Source organism: Cupressus sempervirens, chromosome 6 (assembly GCF_028749045.1).
Source record: "Cupressus sempervirens isolate cs-2001-9-10 chromosome 6, ASM2874904v1, whole genome shotgun sequence".
Taxonomy (NCBI): Eukaryota; Viridiplantae; Streptophyta; class Pinopsida; order Cupressales; family Cupressaceae; genus Cupressus; species Cupressus sempervirens.
In genome coordinates this window covers 587973024-587984813 of record NC_143123.1, presented here as the reverse complement: position 1 = coordinate 587984813, position 11790 = coordinate 587973024, and the positions used below count along the sequence as shown (strand labels likewise).

The 11790-nt window shown below is 35.7% G+C and overlaps 1 pseudogene; it reads left to right on the top strand.

Annotated features, from left to right (window-relative positions):
* The first annotated feature begins 6700 nt into the window (after positions 1-6700).
* LOC149553621 (cytochrome P450 76C1-like) lies at positions 6701-11121 on the top strand (annotated as a pseudogene).
* Positions 11122-11790: the final 669 nt, after the last annotated feature.

Genomic DNA, 11790 nt, shown 5'->3' with positions numbered 1-11790 from the left:
TAAGACTTTCTTTCTGAAGGGATTGATTTTGAGTTTCATTGTTCCTTACCTCCAAGTCTTCACTTGCCTTATTCCTTTATTCCAAAATTTCACACAATCTTATTGATTGAATTTCTTATTCTCTTTCCAATTTTCTTACCTCTTCTTCTAGAGAGCCATTCTTTTTTAGGAATTTTTTGATTGCCTCATTTGCTTCATCTAAATTTCTTGAAGGGAAAAAGCCTTCAATCTTTTCTTCAACATACTGGTGGTCATTCATCCTTTTTCTAAGTTCCTTCCTTCTTTTCAAGGATTGGAAAAGATGCTCTTTTGCTTCCTTGAGTTGAACTATTGCCATCTCCATATCTAGCTTCTTATTGTCAATAGCTTTGTCAAGTCTGAATATCTCCATTTTCCTTGATCTTTTCTCAACCTGTCAAACTTTATCTTGAGAACCACAAAGCTTTGATACCAATTGATGGAAATAAACAAGACTAGCTAGGTTACTGAGAGGGGAGGGTGAATCAATAACCTCAAAACTTTTAACAAATTTAGCACTTAACAACATAATCCATTCACCATTAATTAATCTAACCTACTGCATGCATGTGAAACTAAAAGATGAACATACATGGCACATGAACACAATATTTGGTGACCCAGAAACCTTCCAAATAGAAAGTAAAACTGGGGTGGGGATGATGCCCAAAAAACTTCAATACTATAGTATAAATTTGGCCTATTAAGGCTTAGAATGATCACTTTTGATGATCTACCCTATTAGGAGCAATTAGGACTACTAGGTCCACCTTGTTAGAGGTTTTGCAAACATACAATGAAGTATGCACTCTATTAGGAGATTTAGAGAAAAGACTGTTAAGTCTACCTTGTTAAAAGATTGAAATCTGATTCACCTATTAGGATGAAATAGTAGATTTGGATTACAACTTAATTGCTGATTAGATCCTTGAAATGTTGACCACCTCTTGTGATAGATTTAACTTGACTTCTCCTTAGTTGACCTTGTTGAATACTTTTCTCTACTGCTAATATACGTTCGCTTTCACTCTTCTCAAAACATTATCATTTCATCATGCTTGAGTATGATACAAGATATTACATATATACCATCCCAATTCTCATAATTACAAAGTCAGCCAAAACAAAAGTTAACACCAATATTATTGAGTCGGCCCAAATGTAGAAACACAGGTTCTGAAAGCTGACTAGGTGGCCTTTTGATACTCAACATCCACTGCATTACTCAGCATCAGCATGCACTTGGTAGAAGCAGAGGCACAGTCCATACTAATTACTCAACACAGCTTTGAACTCGGTGGATATAGTGTAGCTCAGTAGAGACTGAATACCATGTTTACCTTGCTTGCACTCATTAAACATTGCTCATCCCATTACTCGGTTGACACTGGCTTCGCATCACAACAACTAATGACTTGGTAGACACTGCGAAGCTCAGTAATAATTGAATTGCTTAGTGATAATTGTTGAACTTCACACTGCCTATTTTCACTCGGTAACCTCTGGAATTTTCGGTGTGAACTATGAAACCTGGTAACCATTGAATTGCTTAGCAAACACTGGAGACTATATGATGAACTTAGTAACCATACAAAATTATGAATAAGTGTTTTCACTAATGACAAACATAGCTTAATGCCAACATATAACCCCTAGGAACAAATGGTATCATGTAATAGGTCAAAAAGGGCCATAGGACACTCTAGAACCCCTTTCTACCCATTGAAACACAAGATGTATGTCCCTAGGCATCCTTTGACCCTTGGGAAGATATGTTGTCATATAATGGGTCAAAAGGGATCATATGGTATCCCATGACCCATTTGGACTCATTGGAACACATGTATGTCCCTAGGGGGACCCCTAGGAACATACGCCATCATATACTTTATTAACTTAAGTTACTAATATATATATATATATATATATAGGGTATTCCACGACCCATTTGGACTCATTGGAACAAATGTATGTCCCTAGGGGGACCCTTAGCAACATACATCATCATATAGTTTATTAACTTAGGTTACTTATATTATTATATAAAGTAATAACTATATATAAAATAATTATATAATAAATACTAATAGTTATTTAATACTATATAATAATTTCTCCCCCCGTTTTCCCCCACCCAATTATTCTATAACTCTATTATACTAGGACTTGATATAACTTAAAAATTAGCCCCCTTTTGAGTTTGGTAAATAAAAATCAATATTTATCTTAAAAATTGGTCAACACTCCCTTTAAATTTGAATTTGGTGCCATGATTTGGGAACATAGATTGGATGCTCATTCTCAAATCAGATACCCAATTAGGCAAGGTATTATATTGTTAGTTTGGTATCATGATGGGTGGGAAAAAAGTCAAAGCACATTTTGAAACACTTTTAGACGTTTCAAAACTACATATTTTTCACATCGCCACTTTTTAACACACCATGATCTTGCACATACCTAGAAGTTATAAGTTAAAAAATATAAAAAAATATGAAAGAAATTTATTTATAATTAAATCATATTAATAATTATTTACAATAAAATATAGTGTTAAATTTGATAATGATATGATTTATGAATACAAATAAGGGCAGGTTATGTTTGAAATATATAGAGAGAGGTAGAGATTTAGAGAGGGGTATAGCAATAGAATGAGCTGGAAATGGAAGGGAAAGAGTGAGAGAAAGAGGTGAGGAAGATAAAAGTGGAGATGGATATGGAGGAGAGGGATAGGTAGAGAAGAAAAGGGTTAGATAAAGGTATAGGGGAAGGGGAGAGAGATCAATAAGGAGATTAGGAGATATATGGAGAGGAAGAGAGGGAAATATGAAAAATGAAACAAATACTTAATTTGCCTTTCATACCTATTTGGCTTGCCCATTGCATACTAAGGTACTATTGCTAATAAATATTTTATATTACGATTGCTTGTAAATATTTTATTTAATTTATCATTATTTTTAACACTTAGTGAGTGTTGTACTCTTTTTAATGCTCTAGACCAAGGGAAATGACTATTTTTGCAAGACAAAACACATGAAAAGGGTAAATGAAAATTGTGACGATGGGAAACTTGCTATGGAAAAAGATTAACAAGTATGGAAAATTACGAGTAGGAAGCTGCTAAAACTTGAACACGCTGCCAGAGTTTCTTAAAAATATTCAATACAATCTGACATTATTTTAAATACATTCTAACATGTATAAATACATTCCTGTCTGTCACAACCAACTTCTTGTTTCCGAATAATCAACATCAGATTTCCACGTGGATGACAAAATGAAACAATTTTATAATTATAATTAATGATTAGAAAATTGTTATCGTCATTTTTGGATATAGTGGATTGGATTAGTTACAGAGGGGAGGAGGCATTTTCTTCCGTTGAAGTTGTTTTGTCCAAGTTAGAGGAGTTCGTTACACATTATGGGGATATCACCTCTAAAATTTTGGAGAGATGGGGTATTTAGGGGTGCATGTAAAAGTTTAAAGTATTTTGCCGAACTTCATCACTACCATAATGGAGTACCTGTAACATTCGCAAGATGCCCCTATCAATGGAGTTAAATATACTGAATGAAGCTTATGCAATCAGTGAAATTAGGCATTTTTGTTAGCTAATGTAAACACTTTCATATATTGGCCGCTCGTCTTTGTCACAACATTTAATTTGCATTCAATTTCATCCAAACATATTTGTTGTCAAATAACTTCCACCCAACTACTCTACAAGAATTGGCAGTTGTTGAGATTTCTATTAGCTTCTCTATTAAGCGTCTACAAAAAATGAAGGGAAGGGAATCCCTGAGAGAGAGATTAAGACATGGATGATTCAAGTCTTGCAGGGAGTCGCTAATTGCCATGCAAATTATGTTGTCCACCGTGACCTAAAGCCTTCCAATCTACTAATTTTGGCTAGTGGAGTTCTCAAGGTTAATGATTTTGGATAGGAATTTCAGCATACGAAAACCATGGAACAAAGGAGAACGCTTCCAAGAGCCTGCACTTATTTGAATCTCTGAACAATGAACATAAGTGTCAGGTTTCCATTTGTTTTATCCTCTTGCTAGAAAGATTAAGGAACAGATATAGATGTTGAGTTAAATGATGCTTGTCGGATATCATGTTACCCCACCTTCTCTTATTTTTGTTTCAAAAATGTAGTATAATATCTCTTTGTGGCACAATGAGTTTTTCTTGGGATTAGTTCATTTTTCTTGAGAACTAGCATAAATCTTCAAATGATAATTAGAAACTATAAACCCTCGTTAATGTTTGATAACTATGTTAGGGTAAGATGTCATGTGGAATTGTATTTTTCATCAACAACAGACCATATAACTTCCAGCTAGACTTACTTTGTTTGCACAGAGGCTTTGGCTCCAACATTGACAAATGACTATTTTTTTTTATGGAGAGAGAGAGAGAGAGATTCATAGGTCCATTCTTTGACTCTGGGTAGAACCACATTTACTTCCTATCACGATGCCATTCTGTTGGAATCGATAGCAAATTTCAAGAACTGAGAATCGATAGTAGAAAATGAAGCCAATGAAGTTGTTTCCAATCATTATCTTAAATATCTACTAACAATGAGAAGACACAATAAATTCTTGAGAGCAATCCACTAGAACTCCTTGAGTTTGGGACATCCCTTTTTCAAATAAGTGCTTAGCCAAATGATGAATAAAATATTGAGCTTCTCTTTCTGGTTGTCCTGTAATGCTAGATGAAATGATATCTACATGTTAAAAACTATGTGATTGCTGCTCTTCTGAATTTCGTTTTTCAATCAAATGTTTCCTTATATAAATAAACTTTTATTTTAATGCAGAGAAACATAGTTCACTTCATGGCAACACATGTTTGATTATTCTTGATATAGTTACTCAATTGGTTTGATATATAGACTAAAGACAGAGTTTAATTGAAAATAAAGAGTATTGTAACCATGACTGAGACTGACCTATATAGCTGTTCTCATCTTTGAAAAAGTATCTTCTAATTTAGAAGAAGAGGAAAACACACTTAGTGAACTGAATTCAACTTAGTTGTAATATTGAAACTATTCTGATGTGATATCCAAATAAATTCCAAATATTAGAATGTACTACTGCCTAAAACTTTTCAGAGTTCAAGATGTAAATATGTTTTCTTGTGGTTTGATTGTAGAAGTTGTTACTTAATACTAACTGCTATTGATATGGATATCCGTGTAAATGGAGTGTAAATGGAGTACATCTTTTTCAAGGATATAAAATATGTTTTAAATCTTGTTTGACTAGTCAAAGAATGAACACCATGCTTAATGGCATAGACTGAATGTAAGCATCAAGGGTATGTAATGCATAGTGGAAGTAATGGTGTCGTGTTTGCTGTGTATTTATGTTTTATGAGAGGAATTCAAGATAGGATAACATACCATGAACACTTATTGATGGAGAAAGGGTTTCATCATTAGCTATGTGAATGGCTTAATATATGCATAATTATAACATGTGTAAATAGAGAATTGTTGGTAATACTTGTATTTCCCTTTGAAAGTTGGATCAAATTTCTTGCTAGAGATGAGCTAAGGTGTTGTAATTAATTGTTACATGATTAATGGACTTTATGGTTTTATCCTTGTATGTAGATGGGTATATGGAGCTCAATGTGGATAAACCTTGTTATGTTTTTACTTATTATAAATGATGGCAAAGGGTCTGTGACGTTGATGTGATATCTAACAAAATGTTATTTTCTATCTTGTTAACTAATTAATGTGTAGGCACGATTCCATTACTCTTCTAAGTTTTACTTGTTTAGACTATCTCGATGTCGGGCTGGGTATCTTTCATGTCAAGAAAGATTCCAAGAAAGCTTAACAGCTTCGTGGTAGGGTGGTAAAGCACTCCTACAATATTCTCGCCCTTGTGTTCTTAGACAGGTTCTGGAGCTCATTTCAACTTGGTTTTCACCGGTAGAATCTGGCATTAGTAATCTAGTAACGAATTTATAGTTTCTTTTAAATTTGAGCATAAATGTAAATCATATTATTGTTTTGCAAGGCAGTCTTTACACTTTCTCCTCCTATTTATTTATTTATTTTTTAATATGATTTAAACCTAGGAAAATCGCCTACAACTAATCAAAAATTAGAATTTGTTTACCATAACTCATTTTTAAAATAGTATCTTAGAAAGTATCGAATACATTCGTTTTTCTGATCGGCGCAGGGACCGAGGGGCCTAATGAAAAAACATTAGTCGTCAGGGACTAATAATAAAAATACAATATTTTATTGTATTATAAGATGTAGCTATTGCAGCCACTAAAATGGAATTGGCTGTGGAGCAATATATTTATTGAGTTAAAAGATGCACACTCACATTATCCATTTGCGGAGCAATCTATTAACAAATTAAAAGACACACGACTCGCGATTTCGCTTTTTCTCCAACTATAATTTATTGAAGAATTGGCTAATACGCGTAGGAGGTTTACTTAGGAAAATATTATTAAAACATTTAACGCTTTCTCGGAGTGTTTAAAAGAGTCGCGTCAACGAACATTAAATATAGGTAAATAAAAGGAAACTTATAAATATGTAGAGCTCCTAGTAGGTTCACATTGGGAATCTTGCCCTCTGCTAGAAAACCCAAACAAAATCAGGAAATTGTTCTTCTCCTGTCTACGATGGAGATTTCACCGCTGTCATGGTACTCTGTGCTCCTCGCCTCTTCTTCGCTCTTCTTTTTCTTCTTCGCATGGAGAAGACAGAGGAAGACGGGGCTTCCTCTGCCGCCTGGACCTCCTGCCTTGCCTCTTCTCGGAAACCTCCTCCAGCTTGGAAACTCTCTCTCAAATACGGCCCATTGATGACTCTGCATCTCGGCATCAAGACAACAGTGCTCGTCTCCTCTCCTGCCATGGCGAAGGAGGTCTTTAAAACCCACGACCACGTTTTGGCCGGGCGGACGGTGATAGAAACAGCCAAAGCTCTTTCTCATCACAAGTTTGCCCTCATTTGGGGCGAATACGGACCTCACTGGCGCAACCTCCGACGCATCTCAATGGTCGAGCTTTTCAGCCCCAAACGAACGGAAGCTCTGCAACATCTCAGAAGAGATCAGGTGTTTCGCACCGTTCGACTCATTTTCGAGGACAAGGGAAAGGTTATCGATATCGGGCATACCGTGTTCTGCACGTCTCTTAATCTCTTGGGGAACATGATCTTCAGCACAAACGTCTACGATCCGCACGATCCGGCCTCAACCGGATTCAACCATTCCGTCTGCGAGCTGATGAGGCTCGGCGGAACGCCCAATTTCTCTGACTTCTTCCCGTTTCTCCGGTTTCTCGACCCGCAGGTCCTGTGCCGTCAGACGGCCAAACACAGGCAGGGTATGTATGATTTCGTGGATTCCTTCATACAGAAAAGACTCGCCCCTCCCAGCGAGAATGTTGAGAAGACGGACGCAAAGAAGGATTTTCTGGACGTCCTCCTGGACTGCAGAAGCGAAGACTTCACTCTCGTTGATATTCGAGCCCTCATAAGCGTAAATACTGAAATCAACCATTTTTTGTTTTCCGATAGTTCCATTATATTTTGCCCGGAATGCTTAATTAATTGTGTGTCTCATTTGTCAGGAGTTTTTTATTGCCGGCAGTGAAACGACCACGACAACAATTGAATGGGCCATGGCAGAACTCATTCGCAATCCTCAGAAATTGTGTGTAGCCCGACGAGAATTGGATGAAGTGGTCGGTTGCAACAGGAGGGTGGAAGAATCTGATCTCGATCAGCTGCCTTATGTCCATGCGATAGTGGAGGAAATATTCCGTTTTCATCAGCCGGTTCCTCTGCTGCTTCCCCACAAAGCCGAAAGTTCCTGCGTGATCGAGGGATTTGTGATATCCAAAGACACGCAGGTGATGGTGAACGTGTGTAAGGACTGCCCTGCAAAACCAATGTCACATCAGCAGTCTCCATAAAATACGGAAAAACTAACGAGAGTCAAGGTCCTTTGAATCTTGACTAGTCAACATTAGTTGATTAACTATCATTAACTTTAACTAAAATAATACATATTCATATATACTCAAGTTTTAAAGAAACATTTCATTACCAGATTACCAATATCAGATATACTGAATATTGTAAGAGTGCTTTACCACCCTACCACGAAGCTGTTAAGCTATCCCAGAATCTTTCCTGACATGAAAGATACCCAGCCTAGCAACGAGATAGTCTAAACAAGTAAAACTTAGAAGAGTAATGGAATCGTGCTACACAAATAATGTCAAGAACATTAAACAATCAACAAGATAACATAACGACATTTTCTTAGTTATCCCTTCAATATCACAGTCCATCTCTATCATTTATAATAAAATAAGAAAAAAAATCATAACTTGGTTTATCCAACATTGAGTTCCATATACCCATCAGCATACAAGGATAAGACCATAAGTCCATTAATCATGTATCAATTAATTATATCTTAACTTATCTCTAGCAAGGAAATTAGTCCAACTTCTGAAAGGGCATCCAAGTACTACTATCAATTCTCTAGTGACACATGTTATAATACACATATATTAAGCCAATCACATAGCTAACAATGAAACTCTTTCTCTATCAATTATTATTCCTAATATGTTATCCTATCTTGAATTCCTCTAATAAAACATAAATACACAAGATGTATATTAAGTAACATAAATGAAACCATTACTTTCCATTCAATGTGAGATCATAATCTATATATAATGTAGGAGGCAATGAGAAATGCAATAATGCCTTTTCTAAAAATGTCACATATGCATCATGAAATGGCCACATCTATGTATCATGATAATTTATAGGTTAACATCCTTCTATGAGTTACCAGTCCCTAAACATAGTTGATAAATTCGTGGTAAAATAAATGATTTCTTTTGTATATGAAAAACATGCAACACATATGTACATTCTTTTGTATGGTTCAACCCAACACTTAAATGTTGATTTAACATTGTGTGACTGATGTAAATATATATAGTTTTTCCTCTGTTTTTAGTCAAACATATCAATGCTGTAATTAGGCTTCAAACACCCAACATCAATGTATTTAACACTCATATGTAAGGAAAAAGGAATGAAAAGCAACAAAATCTACTTAACATTAAATACACTGAAATTCACTGTTCAACAGTTCATTTTGAAGCTAAGTTTCTTTGAAACATCAACAGTTTACCAAAGCATTTATCTTACTACTAGTTACTATATATTTCAACCTTTACTATACTTCTACAATCACATGCCACATTTCAATTGTTTAAATCTAAGCTTTTGCACATTAAAGAAGAGTTTTGTTTTGGAATCAACCAGCATACTGGACAGTCAGAAGGAGCAGTTCATCGTTCAGAAGGAGCAGTTCATCGTTCAGTTTTCAATATTTGGGTAATAACCCTAAACAACAAAATGGAAAGTTCTCGTTTTCAAAGCTTTTTGGGCAGTTGAATCAAAAAGAATAATAGAAGGTCTGCTCATTGTTGTAGGTATCCAAGAAAAGAGATGGAAATAACTTTAAGGATTTCAACTACAGTTGTCACCGAGCAATCTGAGTTGCTTAAGGCTTACAAGCCTAGGAGAAGACTTTAAGGAATAAAAATGTTTAAAATACAACAAGATTCAACAAGAAAATGTTGTGAAGGACTCTGTTTGTAGAACTGAATCCGGCTACCTCCCAACATGCTACAGTTACTATAAACTATTAATACAAGTTTGTAGTTACAGGTATACGTTTCCACAATCCCAATGAGAATTGGGATAGTTAAGAAAGTAAATGTGTTGTTTTGTTATATCTAGGTTGAAATGGAATGAAGATGGCTCTCTTGCTCTAATAAAAAAGAAACATTTAACATTGCTACTCATGTCAAGAACCCTATATTTCTTACTGTAGGTGAAGAGAGGTAAGATTTGAGGTTTTGAACACAAAATCTTGACAACTAAAAGCTTAATCTTACATATTCTCCCATAAAACTAAGGAAAAAAAATAACACAACCAACACAAGACTGTACATATTGCTAGATAGTAGGTAGAATTTCAAATGCATACGCATAATGGTAAATATGATGCCTACCTCTATTTGGGGCAAGAGACCTTAAAAAGTAGGAGCTGAACACTGATTCCAAATACCAATCGCAAGCCGAACAAGACTCCACACCTCCAAAACCCTCACTGTCTCCTTTCCCCTTCTTTCTCCATCTTTTCCCAGGCGATGCCTCTAGTTTTTCCCCCGTGTGTTCTTTCCAATTCCGCCCTTTCCCCCCCAAACTTTCCACATCTTCAACCATGAGCGAATCATTTTTAAGAACCAAAAGCTAACAATAATCATGGAATCAGGCTTCTGCTGCATTTTCGGTCTGCCATCTTTTAAAGAAGATAAAAGTGAATGCATGCGTCATTGAAGTATCGAAATCTTTAGACCTGCAAATGGAAATAAGGTATGGATCCTCGTACTCTTCAATTTGCAGTGCCCCTATAGAAATGTTGGGCAAAATGCCTCCATAAAGAATTGCAACGAATTCTATATAAAATTTCTATTAACGTTATAACTGTTTCTTTATAACTTCCATTATCTGTTCATCGGTTGTAATGAATACTTAAATTAGCTCTTGCAACAATCTAATTTAGCAATAATTTAGATGTTTTAGTCTAGGTGGCAATTTAATACCGAGTTATTCGGAAATGAGACGGAGTGGGTTGTGACAACGTGTGGGCAATCGGGAAGGACCCTCAAGTCTGGAGCAATCCGTCAGAATTTGTGCCGGAGAGGTTTTTAGAAGGCGAGAATAGCAAGATAGATTACAGGGGACAACACTATGAGCTGATTCCGTTCGGATCCGGAAGAAGAATTTGCCCCGGGCTTCCATTGGCAAGTCGAATGGTTCATTTTGTTCTGGCATCTCTGCTTCACTCGTTTGAGTGGGTACTTCCAGAGGGGATGAGCTGCGAGCAGATGGACATGGCGGACGAGTTTGGACTGACTTTGAAGAAGACGGTGGCGTTAAAGGCAATCCCTGCGCCACGTCTGCCAAATTATCTATACTAGCTTTCCATGATATGGCTTCACTTTACCAGTAACCTACATCGTTTTGTTTTCTTCTATTGCAATAAGGAGTTCTGCTTTATTGGCAAAGCAAAACTCTTTATATAGCAACAGAACTAAGCAAAATGATGTACGTTACTGGTAAAATGGTAACCAATTATCATATGGATTTTTGCAAAGTGTTTCGTTATGTTTTAATGTAATGTTAGTCATTGGTTCGACTGTAATGATTTGTTTTATATGAAGTATCTCTCTTTCAGCTACTTCCTATAGCTGTTACTCTCTGTAACCTTGCCTTGTTAAATTTTTTTTAAAAAATGGAGTTTTGCTTTGTTCTTGCTGTTGTATTTGTATAATAATATAAATGCAAGAGAAATTAAATGAACCACGTGTTGTCCAATACCAATGGTTCAGAATGCTCCTTGCACATTCCAGCGCTGTAGAAAGTACACGATCCATTCTTTGCGTGCAGCCTTTGTTAGTGTTGTCAAATCGTGGGTTGATAGAGTAAATATAATGATTTGCATATGTAAAGAGTGAACTTCAGAGTTTTAAGTTCTAAGTTTTAAGTTGGAAGTAATTAAGGGACATAAATAGAAGTGGAATTTTTCAAGCGCCTAGTATTAAATAAAGTTGTATTATTTTTTATTAATATGAATTTTTAAATTTGAATGTAATATTTTTAAACT